The sequence below is a fragment of the Tympanuchus pallidicinctus genome, unplaced genomic scaffold (genome assembly GCF_026119805.1).
Source record: "Tympanuchus pallidicinctus isolate F22 unplaced genomic scaffold, pur_lepc_1.0 scaffold5, whole genome shotgun sequence".
In the NCBI taxonomy this organism is placed as follows: domain Eukaryota; kingdom Metazoa; phylum Chordata; class Aves; order Galliformes; family Phasianidae; genus Tympanuchus; species Tympanuchus pallidicinctus.
In genome coordinates, this window is record NW_026294769.1 from 45,711,550 (window position 1) to 45,729,158 (window position 17,609).

Sequence of the window (17,609 nt, forward strand, 5' to 3'; positions counted from 1 at the left end):
AACATTTTACTGTCACTTAACTGAAAGTGTCATAGAATACAGCAGTATTATTAGAGGGACCTAAGACTGAGAATATAGAACTCTTTGATATAACTATGTATTTAATACTCATTTCAAATATTTTATATGAATCAGAATCAATTCTTAATTGTAAGTATCAAAGTAAATAACAGCAGAATCAGGCCACAGTTATTAAACATCATCTTTAAAGTGACATCAACATAAGTAATATGAAAAATCATAATTATAATTAAAGCTTAAGGAACACTTTAGACTATTTACAGCAATTTAGTTTCCAACCATGAATGTAAGAAAGATCACTCATATGATACTGTATGAGATACTTCTGAACACCTCAGCCCTGTCAGTTCTCAAGTAACCCTCTGGCTTCCAGTATTTTTAGAGCTTATTCTTCTTTTCAAGAAAGCAGAACATACCATTACTCAAATAAAAACTGTGTTTTATGAGATATATTTATAGCTGTTATTGTACTGATCTTCCACCACAGATTTTCCATCATAGGACTGATCCTTTTCTATTAAGGATAAAAAATTAGTTTGGTAATAAGATCATAGATAACAAAAGGGAATAAAATAAAGTTTAAGAGAAAAAAAGACATTCTGTACTGCCATCAAGTATGTAGGAAGTGAGAATAACATCACAACATATTAGAGATGTGGAGCTTTGTTTATTTTGTTACTTTTCTTATGTGTCCAAAGCTGAAGAACTCCTAGAAGAAACCATTAATTGTTTTGTAAACTAACCTGCACAAACAGAGCTGCTCAGGCAGTAAATGTAATTGCAAGGTGTAACTCCACAGTAGGTGAGACACACAGATCACTAACTTGTAACCAGATCTAAAAACCCACTGCAACAGAGACAAGAGAGCATACAGCTCTAACATCCTTTACACATTATCAGGTAAACAAACTTTGATGTAAGAGAAAACCTACATGCTCCCACTCATCTCCACCTCTGTACCAGTGTCATGGCATTCTAGGAGCAGTGAGCACACACTGGACCTGCAGCACAGAGCCACTCACAGCCAGCCCAAAATGTAGGGCTCGACGCAGGGAGATCCTACTGAGCTGTCAAAGACAAAAACCCAGTTACATAACCAAAACAACTGCAAATCTTCTGCATGGATATCTGTGAAAAATCCAGCAGATGAAAGAGGGCTAACTCATTAGGCCATTACGGGTACGGCCGGAACAGGGCACACATCTCATCTCAAGTGGCTAACCAGCTCCCTCCGTGGGGCTGATACACCAAAGGGCCCACAAAGGAGTTTTTCTTCGTGGTGCACAAAGTTAAACACTTGGATCTTTGTTGGAAATCTTTATTGTGCAGCTGCTGACTGCCAGCTTTGTTCCTTTATGAAGTCCCCAATTGCCACGCCAACACCACAGCAATGATGTTGCCTTGCAGTCCTCATTGCAGATATGTACGCAGAGCTGAAGTCTGTAGGCACGAGGCCACAAGTTTTGTAGTTAGAGCCAAAAGCCTGCGGTGCCTTCTGAAATATAGCAGTGCTTTTCCTCTTAGTCTATCCTACACGGCTACACCAGAAAGGCCCCACCAGACTCCTAAAGGGATATAAATACACTGTAACTGCATTTTTCTTAATCTCAGCTTTTCAAAGCCTCTTGTATCCAGGCAATGACACAGGTGTCAGTAGGCGAAAAACCCTCAGACATTAAAGAGAAAATATCACTGTCAAGTATTCCATTTATTTTTTCTGTATGCTGGAATATGTTAGTTTAGTTATATTCATAGATTCAGAATATTTTTAACAAACATGAATGTCCCATGAATGTCCTCTTTTGAGCACAACCCACGTCACACTCAAAAGCTTCACACACATTACACTATTAATTACTTCTGTTTTTCCTAATGATTATCATTTCCTCTGCTTTTCTAGAACATACAAGGATACATTGTATCCTTCAATTAGGGACATAAGATACAAATGAAATGCTGAGGTAAAAAGATTCTTAGAGTATGTAAAACTAATCTAATAAGCAAAGAAAGAAAAAACGCAGGTAAGACTGCAAGGAAGGCAGAAAGACAAGCATAAAGTTTTCAGGTTAAATGTACTTTCAAAATGTGAACATTGCAAACAGCAAAAACTTGACTTGAAAGAAAAGCTTCCATGGGAAAAAGCAACACAGCTGGAGAAGCTAATGACCCAAACAGCAATTGGAAGGCTGAAGTTCATCTGAGCAGAATGTGAAAATACACACATAAGCAGCGTGCTAACCACAGGCTCACGCTACTGTGTCACGCAACTAAATGTACACAGTCTATTCCATGAACAAGTGTGAAACCAATGACACATAGCATTTACTTCAGTGTTTTATAAAAGCTAACAATGAGAACCAGACACTGACATCTTGTATCTCATACATTCAGTACTTCCAGATACAGATTATAATTAGGGCTCGCTTTTCACAACAGTGTCATCTTTATGATTCCAGGTCCTTTACCACAGAACTGCTACTCAGCATGTTACATGCTGTTTTGTTTGTGAGCTGGACTGTTTTGCAACTAATGAGACTTCTGACTTCCTGTCCTCCTAGAATTCCCTTAAAAAGACAAAAAAAAAAAAAAAAAAAAAAAGACAATTGTTTCAATTTTTCAGGATCATAATGAAATGTAATTCTAGTTCTGAAATGTCTGCAGTCTCCTCCAACCCTGCTTTGTAGTATCTATAACTTTAACAAGTGTACTATTTATTCTATCATCCACAACAATGAAAATACTGAAAAGCTCAGGACCAGCATTATAACAGCCTGTGATTAGAGTCTAAGTGGGCAGCATCTCAGTGTTGTTTTCCAGACCAACCTCTGCTGTAGTTATTAGCTTGTTGATGGAACTCGTTTACAAAAACTCACAAGTCACTGAGCTCCTAATATAGACTCCTAATCAAAGAGGGTTTGGGTTTAGCCTTAAAATTCATTAAACCCATTTATTCTCCTGAAATGATTTCATTCTATAGCATACAAAACTGCCAAATGCTAAATGTACCTCCCATGTGCTGCTTCTCACTTTTACTGTAAATATTTTGATACAAATGTATAATCTATAAAGCAAAAATATAATGCACAAACATTTACATTTTACAAATATATATAGGCAATACCTGCTACTTACATATATGTATACACACACACACATATAAATATTACACAGGTCTTAAGCTTCATGTTTATTTGTTTTACTGTGGTACTGCTGTATCTGGCAGCTGATTTGGGGATGACAGAACACACACAGCTCCACACTACCTTCCAAGCAGCAGTTAATTCAATCTTTTCTGTTCCATGAAATCAAATAATGTGATAGCCACACAGAAACAGGTTAGCAGGAACATGAGTTAAAGCAACAGTGAGCAGACGGCTCTCTAGAATTAGTAATAAAATTTACTTTGTGTATACATTTTAAATACACAAAATTAAGAAACTACAGGTGAAATGGGTGTACAAAGAAGATTCCATCAATGCTAGTCCCCACACTGCTTGCACTCAGCATTTGTTCCTCCATCAATCTGCTGCTTCTTGCCCTAGGAAGGGCAGTGTGACAGAAGCCAACTGACCTAACACTCAGCTGCCACAGCTGAGGGCAATTCCGTGTCCAATCTTCCCCCAGCACAGAGCTCCCTGTTAAGTTACCTGACTGAACCAGCTCACAAGCAAGGGACAGATAAGAGAAGAGTCTGTGCCCATACACAGAGAGCCATAAACTCATGACCTGGCACGGGTGCAAGCAATTAGCCCTTTCAGCTAGTGCTAATCAGCTTAGCTTCCCTACCAAATCATACACTGAAGTTCTGCTTCTTCACACTGTCCTACATTTTTTCTTAATTATTATTATTTTCCTACAATGCCTTACACTGGGACAACTTAACTTCAGTGGAAACCTGGACACAGCTACAAGCTAGCTAACATGTAAGTAATATATGACAGTAAGTGAAATCAGGTCTTACAAACATTTTAATTTCACGAGGTATAAGAAAAAAATAAATCACAAGTTTTTGTTTTAGTTAGGTCAATAAAACGATTTACAATCAAAGATAAAAATGTACACAATGAGGAAGGTGAATGGACAGAGATTACAGACAAACGCTCGAGTTTAAAGGAGCTGCAAGGCCAATAGGAAAGTTCACTTGCTTGCTCAGCATTAAGCTGCACCTTAGAGGAACAACTAAATGCTGTACTTTCTCAACAGTGGCTTCCTTGGCTTTCTGAGGGCAGCAGAAGGTGGCACACACAAATCCTGGAAGGCTGGGCAGACGCAGGCAGAATGAGCAGCTGTAGATGTCTCTGGGGTTTCGCCAGGTCAGGACATGAAATCCTATCACACTTTCAGAAAACACAGAAGTTATTTCTGTCAGGATATTATCATCTGCAGAGGAATATCTTTTGCAAACTTCTATATTTGATCAGTGAAGTTTTCTGAAGAGTGTTCCATTGCTGGCTGAAACCCAGAGAAGCAGAAAAGTATTTTGGGGAAGAATAGGTGAAAAATCTGCACTAATAATTTCAGCCACTTCTTCAAACACCAGTCACACCTTTCTTTAATTGCCACACAGGACAAGCACATTAAAACCAAAAACAAGGACTGAGAAGACTATGCTGGAATCTGTTTCATCTTGCATGTTTATTTCTTTCACAATGAAACTATATTGGTTTCCTAATCTACAGCGCTATGTTGATCCTAGATGCTACATAAAGCATGAATCAGTGCCTAGACCACTACTCCTTGTTAATCAATATCTCACATGCCACTGATTTAATTCTTCTCTAACAACTCTTTTTAGTTACTAATTTTGAAAAGACAGGAACGATTTCCAAACAAAAACAGAGTAGGCAAATAAGGTAACTGAGTATGGAATCAAAGGGCTAAAATCTAAGACATTCTCAGTAAACAAAATGGTCAAAGGTGAGGATTTTTACTGTTATTAATTATCATGTATTAGCAAGAGGACTAGAACAGAAATGACTTATCCTGCAACTGAGATAAGATTCATACAACTTGAAATACATATTTATTTGCTTTCTGATATATAATGGAACAATCAAATGTTTTTGAACTAGTAAATTACCACTAACGTATCCGAGACAAAAAATGTGTGATCTGTAAGGCCATCCACATGTGTGGTGCATCTCACACCAGAACAGTAAACTGCACCTTATGACAAAGCTGTACAGCAAGATACAAAGGATTCGGGTGAGGAATAAAGACAGCTGTAATTCAGGTTTCCAAATATAAGCTAAGTGTTTATGTGGTGAAAGGAAATACAGTGTGAAAATCAGTAGCCCATCCACAGTTTAAAAGCACCATTTGAGATGTCCTAAAACATCACAAATGGATACCTTCAAAAAAGCAAAAGTCCTCACTAAAGACCAATTCTACATCTGACATTTCACGTGGCAGATGGTTCAGAAAAACCTCACTGTAAAAAAGCAACAAAATGGCACTACTGCATGTGTTTGAACAGAAGCATTACACCACTAATCAATACAGTCAAGGCGATCAACAACAGGCACTATCTCTGGGCAGCTGGGCAATGGCTGAGGACAAGATAACTTCCACCTCCAACTGCACTGCATGTTGAAATACAGACAACTGAAGCCTACTCAGAGGCTACTGTCAAACCTGTCTTAGACAAACAAGTGATAATGGACCTTATTAAAACTAACAGACATAATTATGGAAGCAAATAAACTCCTGTGAGAAGCACCACAGACTGAAGAGCCACACCTAAAGCATTTGCCAAAGACCAGACTTTTCCTAAAAAATGAAAGAAAGTGCACAGATTAGGACATTGGTTATCATTTGCACATGCAAATTACACAGTATAAAAACGTGCTATGAGAGAATCTCAGCAGAAAGTGAGGAGAGGAAGGACAAACCATCCCTCTGGCTCCCATAGCAACTAGAACTGGAAGGCTGACGCCTGAGAAAGGAGCAACACTGGCAACACCGTGCCTCACAAACACTCGGCAAAGCACCGTGACCCCAGGAGACACAAACAGCTCATTTCTTTGCCTATTATTAAAAGTAGACGCCAGTCCTGTGCATACTGGTGGTCCACTGGGTCAATGGGAAACTGCACTGGCAAATAAGTAGCAGAGTTCCAAAATAGGGAAACTTCATTAATATGTATCTTGAACCAGGATGGAAAAAAGAACTGCCAGTCTTAGAAAACATTGCTGATATCAAAGAACACTGAAGCAAAGTCTGAAACAAAACAAAAAAATTCAAACATCTGGAAATTCCTCAGAGCACACTGTGACCAGAGCAAACATCTCTTGGGGAAAGCAGCTTGGCCTAAGGCAGTCTCAGAAGCATAATTACAAGACTCCTGTGTGAAACGATGAGGGAGATGAATGAGACTATCAACTCGAAGACTGCAGTGCCAAAGGAAAACTGAAAGATAACAAAAGACAATCTGCTGCATCAAAAACTGAGTCTGACATAATATTCCAACACTCTTCAACCTGCTCATAACCCACAGCACAAAGCGGAAAGATTAGGCTCTTTCATGCAAATCTCCATCATCTTTCAAAAATAAACTCATCAAAAAGATGAACTCACCCTGTTTCACTGATGCTGTCCAGAAATCAAATAAAATAGTCAAAAAAAAAAAAAAAAAAAAGAAGGCGGAAATTTCCAACACCAAGTTCCCAGTTTGCACGCTCCCACACACTTTATCCCAATAAAAAGACTGGACCAGCCAGCCCAAATACTGGTTCAGACACAGCCACCAGCTTAACCTAGCCAGGATGCCCTGAATTATTATGGAAAAGAAAATGTGAAACTTCCCCCCACCAAACAGCAAGATGATCACCAAAGCTCTCTTTGCAGAGAGACCTTCTACATACCAAACTCATCATGGCTTGAGATAAATCCCAAAAACTAGCATACAGACACCTTACTGATCAGATACACAAAACTAGAGGGTTATGTTCTTCACTGTATTAGCTTGCTCTGACTGGGAGCAACCACTAATCCAAAAGGCAATAGCAGTATCATAACTCTCTTATCTGTCATGGTAAGGAAGTGATCTAAACTACCGGTGACTTCTTGGAAACTGCAAACATGCATCTCCTTAGCCAGTCTGCAATACACAGCTACACCTGTAACTTCTTCAAAACATGACCTCACCTGGTTCCACAGTCAGTGGAGTAGGACAATCACCAAGAGACTTTGCAACACTGACTCTAAGTGCTGAACTTTCACGGCTATCCCAGAACTGATCCATACAAAACATGTCAGAAAGGCTCAAGGAAATGAAGATTTAGTGACTCCAGAAATCTGAGAAGTTGAATTTCAGTAAAATGAGGAGTTATTGTATGTTTTTGTTTGTTTCGTATTTTCTGAGTCATCCAAGTGAACCATTTACATATTGCACCAAGACTGAAAACAAGATTACACTGAAATGGTTCTTGGTTGCCATTGTGTGCAAAGGATGTCACACCATTTTTAACTACAGATGATGAGCAGATAACACACAATTGCCTTAGGTAAAACAAAAATGAGTAACTAAGCTTTTTCATGAAGAAAAATAGCCAAAAAGAAGGGCAGCTTAAGCCACTAGTTTAACAATCAATCGTCAGCTTAAAAGTTCAGAAGGAGATTAAGTCAATGAAAAACCATGACTCAGACTTGACATGCTGCCACTACAGAATTGCTCATAAACTTGTAACTGGTTCCTTATTTGTGATATCAGCATCTAAGCTGAACTCCTTCACAGATTCTAGCTTCTTATTCAATTATTATTATTTAAAAAAAAAAAAAAAAAAAAAAGCTGTATTTTCTCCACTTGGCACCAACAACCTGTAATTTTACTCTTAACATCTCAAAGTAGCTTTGATTGAGTTTAAATTACAAAAGACTTTTATTCTACAATGATTCTAAGCAAAACATTCTTGCAACTCCTACTTTATTCTGAAAGACGCAAAAATCCCTTCTTGAGTAAAAACATATTCCCTAACTAGAAATTACACATCAATGGCATTCAGAAAATGATTTTGGTTTTCCTAGGCTGACTGTGACAAGCTACTACTGATCATTCCACATAACACAGATTAGTGAAGCAGTAGAAACATGCCTAATTCTTCACAAAAAAAGAAATTCTTCCTTTTCACAAATTCTTACGTCCCTTCCTCGCTCCATAATCAATCTCCCATCATAAGAGTTCCAAGACCTTCAGAAAAGGATGTTTCAGTGGACAAAGTAGTGGATGCTACGCTTTACTGAAAGAAATTGATACAACTTTGGTTTGTGTGCCTTTTTTTTTTTTTTTTTTTTAAATTACCCTCACAAGTATATTTAAACAAAAAGAGCATTTCACAGCCCAAGTGGTGAATTTTCCCTGTTTGCCAAGGAACAGAATGGGCACACTGCTAACAGATGCAGCCTACCTCGTCAGATCAGGAGCTCTTCAGAGAGTCCAAAGAAAGAGCATTCTTCCTATCTCACATGCAGCCCTCACCAGTTGATGAATAAAGGCAAAATAACTACTGAGTACTAGATATGCTGTACCTAGTTATCTTGCTGAAGATCTGTTTTCAACTGGAGGAAAGTTTATAGTTGCTAAGTTTGGGGGCAAGGTCACAAACTGTTGCAAAACTGATGACACAAGCCTGGCTCAGCGATGAAAACAGTGTAAAAAATGGAAGTGAAAAGATCCTACTTAGTCAGTGGTGACTTGGTGACACTAACTCTCAGCTCCAGCAAACCAGGTGGGAAAAGACACATGCCTGGAGGGTCTCAGAGAAAACCAAAGAGGACAAAGCTAACAGGCAACAAGCAGCCATCAATTCAGACTCTTTAAGTATCCTGAGAATGCAAAAAGTCATCAGCAACAACTCAGCACAGTGCATGAGTAAAGCAATGGCCTGCTGATTCCTTATTAGAAATCCATGCTTGGGGAATTTTTAAGTGGTGTGATAAAAAATACTTATCTCTACAAGAAGGTGCAGATTACAGAAGATTTTGGCAATCCTGGCAGGGGGAAAACTCCTAGTGTTATTCTTACAGATCCTTTCAGCTGATGTAAATTAGCAAAGGCAAAAAACATTGAAGAAAAACTTCTACCTATATGATCAGACAGAAGCTAAACATTAAAAACCTGCTGAACACTGAGCAAACACATTCCAGCACAGCAGAGTCTAACACGCATCTGGCAAGATGGCAAAAGGTTAATCTCTATAGCTGCATCAGTGAGGAGGACATTAAACTAACAACAAACAGCAGAAAATAGGCTAGTATAAAGAGATTTGGTTCAAGATGAGCACACTGTGAGTACACAGAATCAGCATGACAAAAGCAGCAGACTTTTTCCTCCAACTGCTTACATACTAATGATTAGGAGTAGGATATATTACAAAGTAGCAAGTAAAAGATCTCAATCCACATAGTTGATGATTCAGAATAACTTGGACTCTGAATCTGGAGAAAGTTGGAAGCATAACTATTACAGGAAAAAAAAAAAAAAAAAAAAAAAAAAAAAAACCATAACCAGAAACAGTGAATTAAAATTGTAAATTCTTTTAAGAACTTTTACACAGATATAAAATTAGAAAGGACAAAATAAAAGGACAACTTTGACTAGAAGTTGATTCAGTGGTAATGTGAAAAGATTCAAAATAAAAGGTAACAGAACCTGCAACTGAGTGACAATGAAAAAGAAGTTTGCAGATAGGAGGAATGTGAAAACTGCTAGCAACAGTACAGGTCTATGACTGAATGGACAGATGGATCATGCTCTCAGCTTCACTTTACAGGAATCTCCTTCTTACCACTTGCTGTGCTTCCAGGACTCCCAGGGCATTAACTCCAGCAGGATAAAGTTAATTTCTGTGAATTGGGAATTACTCTAAATCAGAGTGAAAGAAAAAACTGCTCTGAACTTCCAGGGAGTCAACGTTCCAGTCCATTCCTGATCTAAGAGTCTTATTCCTCACCTTCAAAACAAAAATCAAATAAATAAAGAACACTTTAAAAGGGAAGGAGGGCCCACTTTTCTAAGATCTCCAAGAGAATACATGCTATTAGGATGCACATGTGTCTGATGTAGTCTTATCACTAACCAACAAGAATGGCCCTGAGTACCAAAGGGATGGAGTGCTCCTAGCCAAAAAGACAACCAACATCTTGGCTGTTATGTGTCAAAAACAAAAGTTCTGGTAAATGTGCAGACTCAACGCTGTGGAGCAGAGGTTTGCAATCCGTTGTTAACAGCACAGACATCTGAATTAATAAAGCAGAATGGGTCCTGGAACTAGAACTGCCTTGGCTGAACAAGTACAACCACAGTGCACTGCCCTACCCTGTCTTTATGAAGTGAAATGAAGAGAAAAATGCCTAAACCAGAGTAAAAAACTAGGCTGCCAAAACTGAAGAAATCAGGAAACTGAGAATGACCTAGACCATTAGCTATATTAGTTTGAGAGCAAATACATCTCTTCTGCTCCTGATGGCAGAGGTGTCTAAGCTGTACAGGACTCAGAATCAAAGAATCATAAAGGTTGGAAAAAACCTCTAAGATCATCTATCCAATCCATCACCACCATGCCCACCAACTCAAGTCCCCAGGTGCTATGTCTACACCTTTCTTGAACGTCTCCAGGAACAACAATTCCACCACCTCCCTGGGCAGCCTGTTCCACTGCCTCACCACTCTTTCTGAGAAGAACTTTTTCCTAATATCCAACCTGAACATCCTGGCAAACTTAAGTATATTACCTCTTGTCCTAACACTAGTTACCTGCGAGAAGAGGCCGACCCTTACCCTTCTACAACCTCCTTTCATGTTACTGTAGAGAGCGATAAGGTCTCCCCTGAGCCTCCTCTTCTGCAGCCTAAACAATCCCAGTTCCCTCAGCCACATCTCGTAAGACTTGTGCTCGAGAACCTTCACCAGTTTCATTGCCCTTTGCTATCATTTGCAACAATAGCAAAGAAAGCTATTGTTTAATGTAATGGTCACTTGAAAAAGGGCCTCCGAAGCAGGTACTGCAGTGAGTTCACAGTCTTGTAATACAACAGCTGGAGAAAACTGACGGATTAATGGAACCTAAGGCTGGCTTCAAGTCCACATTCAGAACATGCTCATGAATAACAGCTTCATCAGTACCTAGAAATGGGATCTGGTCTTACTATCTTCAATGATTTTTTCAGTTGCTCAACGCTTTGCCTAATTGATGAAGACCACCCAGTTAAAAAAGAGTGAAGAAAAGACAATGCGGGCTGTTCTCCCTCTCTGGAAAGGTCAAATCCCACATCTAACTTTATGGATTCATCTAACAGAGTTAAGAAATAGTATTCAGAAAGCAGAGTGGGCTTTACCTGCCTCCTGATCCAGGACAACTTTTTACCCCTTTCATGATGGACAGACATCCTTAATTGCAGAACAGAAGCAGAGAGTTTGCCTATTTCATACAAGACCTGTAAGCGTGCTGCACTGAGTTACAGACAGAAGGATTTTCATGAAAACCTCTCTGTAGTCATTTTTTCTATTCATCAAGATTCCCAGCCTCTCACCAGTTGCAAAAAGAATACATCCTGAATGTATACTCTTCTCTTAAGCACAGTACAACACTGGCAATGTCCATGTGAAAAACGCTGCCACCACAGATGGCAGACAGCTCAAAGCAGGCTGGTTTAGTACTATTAGAAACATAAGACTGAAACCAAAAGAAAAAGAAATGTTTACCACATTCTGAAAAGGAAAAAGCCCTGCAAGCTCGTATGCAGGACCGAAGGAGGATCAAAAGGGGGAAAAAAATGGTGAATTTCTAACAGGAACATTTAGACTACTTTTTGTTTTTATCCTGTCTAATAACACAGCCAGATGCCCCACAAACAGTATGTGAGTTCTTTGTTCGTCTCAGTACAACTGCGTGTGCTACAAATTGACCCAATGCCTCTTTGTACCAACTCTGCAGTTTCACCTTGGGAACAGTGTATGATGATTCACTCACTTCAAAACATTTCAGTCCTATGGATGTGTCGTCTGGATGACACAGAAAAAGTTCTCTTCTCCAAAAAGTGAGATAAACGATTACTTTTGAATATCTTCAATGACAGAAATCAATCTCCATGTCTGGTATATTGACACTTCCTCATATTGTCAAACACCACTTCTCTTAATTGGGTTTACTGTACAAGAAACTGGAAACAACAAACATATAACAGAGAAGAGAAGAGAAGAGAAGAGAAGAGAAGAGAAGAGAAGAGAAGAGAAGAGAAGAGAAGAGAAGAGAAGAGAAGAGAAGAGAAGAGAAGAGAAGAGAAGAGAAGAGAAGAGAGAGAAGAGAAGAGAAGAGAAGAGAAGAGAAGAGAAGAGAAGAGAAGAGAAGAGAAGAGAAGAGAAGAGAAGAGAAGAGAAGAGAAGAGAGAGAAGAGAAGAGAAGAGAAGAGAAGAGAAGAGAAGAGAAGAGAAGAGAAGAGAAGAAAGAGAAAGAAAAAGAAAAGAAGAAAGAGAAAAGAAAAAGAAAAGAAAAAGAAAAAGAAAAAGAGAAAGAAGAAAGAGAAAAGAAAAAGAAAAAGAGAAGAAAAAGAAAAAGAAAAAGAAAAACTACGAATAGCAGTAACAGTAAAAATGAGGTTTCTTGACTTTCCTAGAAGTCTTCTTGTTCCCACAGAGGACCATTTGCGCTGCAAGAAGCTGCCCTGAACAACCCAGTCTCCTACCCTCAAAAACGTTTCCTGCAGCCAGGAGGCAAACAGCACTAATTCCCTGTTCCTCAAAGCTGGCAGGCAGAGAAACTGTAAGCACAACCAACGTCAGTGCAATCTTTTGGAGATTTTCAAGAGATTGTAAATACATCCTTTGAGTGTGTGGTACTATGGTCAACATCTTAGCAAGCTGCCATCTAAGCATCTAAGGATAGCAAGACAACCCAGTGTATAAGCTGTATGACTCAGCCACTGGCTATTACCACGATCTCTCTCAAACACCATTTGAAATCTGTGCCCAAATGCTGACTTCTAATTAGTCTAAAAAAAAATCCCCCACTATCATTTCAGCAGTGACTAAATTAGAAGATCACAGGAACAGAGAACTATAAAATTAAACACTTTATATGAAAGAAGTTATTAACTAGGAAAAAGAAATAATCGCCTGATTTTATTAGATAAAGTATCAATAAATTTGTTATATATCAGTCACATACTATACAGCAGCATACTTGAATAAACCAAAAATAAGAGGTATAACACAGGTCAGGACACTATTAGCACTGGAGCACAGTTTTCACTACCAGGAAACACTCCAACTACCACCAGCTTAAAAACAGAACGTTGGCTGTCAAGACACAGTATGAACCAATTTTGCAAGCTACAGACACACGTGTGACTTCAGTCTTACACTACCAGAAACAGGTTTTCAAAAGCCACTTTCAGATGAGAACCCTCAACAAGTTTTTCTATTCTGTATAGTTTCCAGACCAAGGCACGGCAAATTGCTTCTCGGGTTTTAACTGAACTCTTGCTCTTCTAACACAAACACACTTTGGATAATGTGATGGTGACTGTTCCCTGACAATGAGCAGACATGAGCACTAAGAGCAAGGCACTTGGCTCTTATTATATATTAGTTGTTACGCACAGGTTCCACTTCTCCTCTTTCCAAGGTTTGCCTCATGTTCCAACCAGCTCTGCTCCCCTCACATTTACACCATCACAGATCTCTCCTCCCTGCACAGAGATGTGCACCTCATTCTCTTCCCTGCCTGCTTCTCAGCACCCCCACCTCATACCTCATACACGCCGTACCAAACAGAACCCCTGAACTTGTTAGTACTGCAGCAGCAGGCAATGAACAGCAAGCAGGAAAGGAGGGGTGTTCAGGTCAGGACCACAGCATGGGCTCTCACAACCCTGATCTTCACGAGGGTATGATGCTAACATGGTCAGTCCAGCAGAAAGGTGACTGGGAAGCATGAGCACATGAAGGGCTGTCCTGCACAGACTCCAGCAACAGCACCCATAGGTGCTAAAGGAAAGCATCCTCCTCCTTAATTTCTCTTCCTCTTTGGGGAAGACAGAGAAAAATCAGGCACCAGTGTGAGAAATACAGGCTGTGGGGGTAATCCAAAGATGAGAAACATAACATAATTGATTCAGGTAAAGGCAGGCCTATCTGAGGGAGCTCCTTGATGCTGCAGCTGATAGGAGACCGATATGGCCAAGGAAGGAAAAGTGAAGCTTTTGCAGCTTATTAACTGAAGTTATCTTCTTAGAGTTATGCTACAGATCACAGGTTAGGTCCTTCCCCACCATATCCACGTGGTGTGAAGAAGTAGATATTCAGCTCTCCAATGGATGAAATCTATGCAGGTGTCATATGTATGCATGAAGTAAACACACAACAAAACTAGCACTGCATATGCACACCTTTTAAGATCTGCTTCCTCTGCTGCACAGTAGTGTAACAGGATGCATTTTGAAGGACCAGACACAATCAATCCAAGTGCTTCTCTTCTTTTCGAGGACTAGCAGATCAATAGCCACGTGCTCCAGGCAGGTCAAAGCAAAGAGACAGAGCATGACAGGTGCAGCCCTCCCAGAGGCTGGAGGAACAGGGCTGCAACTGCTGATCTGCTCTGCAACACCATTCCAAGGTCATTCCGTGGCACTTCACAACCCCAGTACACCCAGCTCCACCAACATGCACCAGGATGGTGGCGGAGCTGTGTTTGTAAACTTCTGCGGGAGACTCAGCCCTCATATTTGCCTCTAAGGGAGGAGCTGATTGAGTTAATTGCCTCTTTGAACTTGGTCAAGTCATTGAAACAGCTCTGACAAAGTTTTGCTACGTGTAAAATCAGGGAGCTCTTTTGCAAACCACTTTCACAGCTCAGGTCTGAAGATTATTCAAACGTGATATTACTTGGACATTACTCTTGAGGGAAGAGGTAGCTGAAGCTGGGAATTAGAACTCCATGAAGTCCCCAAGTCGCAGCCTGACCAGAACCCAAACTGAATGGCCTCTGCCAAAGCCAAATATCACCAAAGTTCCTTAAAGCAAGGAAAACCTGAATTGCACTCTCCCTCAGAAACCACAACCAAACAGCAGCCTCACTCCAGCTCCCAGCACCCGGAATCTGAGTGAGCACAGTGAGAGCAGGCATTTCCCTCTCCAGGAGTTTTTCTAGGGCAAACTGGAGGATCCATTATTGGAAGTCAGTGCTGGGAATCACACAGCGCTGCTGGATGTCAGAAAGCCTTCATTCAGGGAACTGTCAGACCTGGCACCGTTTACAGGCAGCAGTGTCACAACAAAGCTTGTGTGGAATCTCCCAGTGTTTAGGAAATATTCCCAACCTGGAGTTACTGTACATCTCAGGCTTTACTCCTGGGCAGCAGTAATGTCACTGAGACACAGAGCCACCTGCATTCAATCACATGAGCGCAGTGCAACCCCACCTAGCCACACCGGAGCCATAGCTTTACTTGTGCCCTGCGGCAATCCACACACATTTCCTCAGTAATCACTGAGGCTCAGTAAGGAGAAGCAGTAGGGATGTTCCACCCACTCTTCGGTGCAACAAACTTTATTTGGTACTACCGTAATTGCGCAGGGGACACTCCTCAGCAGGCACAGCTTGCCTGCCACAGGGCAGAGCTGGGTGGGTGCACTGCCAAGGAAAGGTGCTGCTTAGACACCGTGGGCTGGGCAGGCAGCACCATGAGCTGCAGGTCCACACCCAATGGCCCCATTCAGACCCCACCGCACTCAGGATGAGCCTTCTCTGCTCACAGACCTGAAGGCCGGGGAGGGCCTCGGCCTGCTGCAAAACGTATCCCTCTCCTTCCACCCCACCTCAAACACAGCCCCGCAGCCTTCGAGCCCGCTGAGCCCCGGGATCCGCTCCTCTGCCAGCCGCCTCATGGAAGGAACACTGACATCCATTTTGGGAGCGCGACAGCGCAGTCCTGCTGGCAAAGTTTAGCACCCTGTCCCAAGTTCAGGCGAGGAGCACGGTGAACGAAGCGAAGGCAATGGACGTAACGCAAATGGATGGGCGAGGTGCAGAAGCCCGAATGCTGCTGTACGAGGAATTTCCGAACCCGCCGTGCGGAGCGAGCACACCGGGCCGGCGAGGGGACGGCAGGCCAAGGTGAGCGAGACCGCTTCAGCCCACGCCGGCTCCCCGCGCAGCTCCGGGCAGGCCCGGCCCGCAGCCCCGCCGAGCCGAGCCCAAACGCCCGGCCCCAAAGCCAGGGCCGCGCCGGACCGGGGGCTGCCGCGGGTCGCTCACCTGCCTGCCCGCGGCGGCCGTCCGCTGCCCGGCTCCGGCGCCCGAGGGAGGAGGAGGAGGAGGAGGAGGTGGCGGCGGCAAGGGCCGCGGGGCGGATGGCGGAGTCGGTGCCACCTCCGCCGCCCCCCTCCTCCATCCAGCCGTGGCGCAGCGGTGCCTCGGGAGGAGGGCGCCCGGGGGTCGGCGGAGTCCTGCCCGGGGCCGCGCCGCGCCGGCGGGAGGGGAGACAGCGGGGAGGAGAAGCGGGACCAGAACCCGGACATCATGGCTGCGGCAGCCCCCTCCCCTCCGGCCGAGGCTCGGTTCCCCCGTCCCGCGCCCGCCCTACTCTCACTGCGGAGGGGCGCGGGGCCGCCCGGCGGGCCCCGTTACCTGCTTCCCGGGGACGCTTCGGAGCCGCCTCCAACATCGGCAAACACTAAAGAGAACTGACCCCGCCGCCGCGGCGGCCGCCACCGGCCACAACCACTCCGCCCCCCCCCCCGGCGCTCCCGCCGCGGTCCCGCCGCACCGCCGTCCCGCCGCCCTCCGCCCCACGCCCGCCGTCGGCCTCGCCCGCCGCCCCGCCATCCCCCCTCCGGCCCCCGGCGCCCGCGGCGGGTTCCCGGCGCAGCTCCGCAGCCTCGCTCCCCCCCGCTCCCGCAGCACGAATGGCCCCGTCCGCATCCCTTCCCGGCCCGGCGAGGCCGCGCAGCGCCTCTAGCGGCAGCCATACCGCGGGCGCCGGGGCCGCCTGCCCGCCGCCCCCCTTCTTGCCGCGCTGCTGAGGCCGGTTACGTCGGGCCCTCCGCGGCGCCCCCGGGTACAGACGAAACGGAACGGACCGGACGCTGCCGGCGCCGTGCAGACACGAAGCCCCAGCGGGCCCGGCCACTAACTCGTCGGCGGCCGCGGCACCGAGCGAGGAGCTCCGCTATTCGCGCGTGCTGCGGCCGGGCCGGCTCCTCACGAGGCGGCCGTACGAGAGCGGCGTAAGCATAGAGAACGCGGCACCCGCAAGTTCTCAGCGGGCGGATGGATGAGCCGCGGTAGCTCCATCACTCGCCCTGCTGCGCCCGCCGTCCTTTTAACTTCACGGTTCTTTCAGTTTCGCACTAGAGAAACCCCCCTCCCCCCGCCGGGAAGAATCAGCTTTTACTCCAGCTGCGTTATCGTCCGTCTGAGCGGCAGCTGTCACACGCCGAGCTGCTAGCTTTTACCCCCTCCGAGAGCAGCCCCGCAGCGCTTTACCTCTCCTTTCCTCCCGTTTTCCCCCGGCCGTGACCCGCCCCCTACCGACAGCCCGGCCCAAGCCGATGCCGCACCGGGAGCTGCTGCCTGCTCGCTAGGGCACGC

At 43.8% G+C, this 17,609-nt stretch overlaps 1 protein-coding gene across 1 annotated transcript in view; it reads right to left on the reverse strand.

Moving 5' to 3' along the window:
- Positions 1–16,756, reverse strand: part of STAU2 (staufen double-stranded RNA binding protein 2) — a 164,190-nt gene extending 147,434 nt beyond the window's left edge. The window contains exon 1 of the mRNA XM_052703830.1: positions 16,647–16,756. The gene's annotated coding sequence lies outside the window, so the exon portion shown is untranslated. The remainder of the gene's footprint in view (positions 1–16,646) is intronic.
- Between the last annotated feature and the right edge of the window lie 853 nt (positions 16,757–17,609).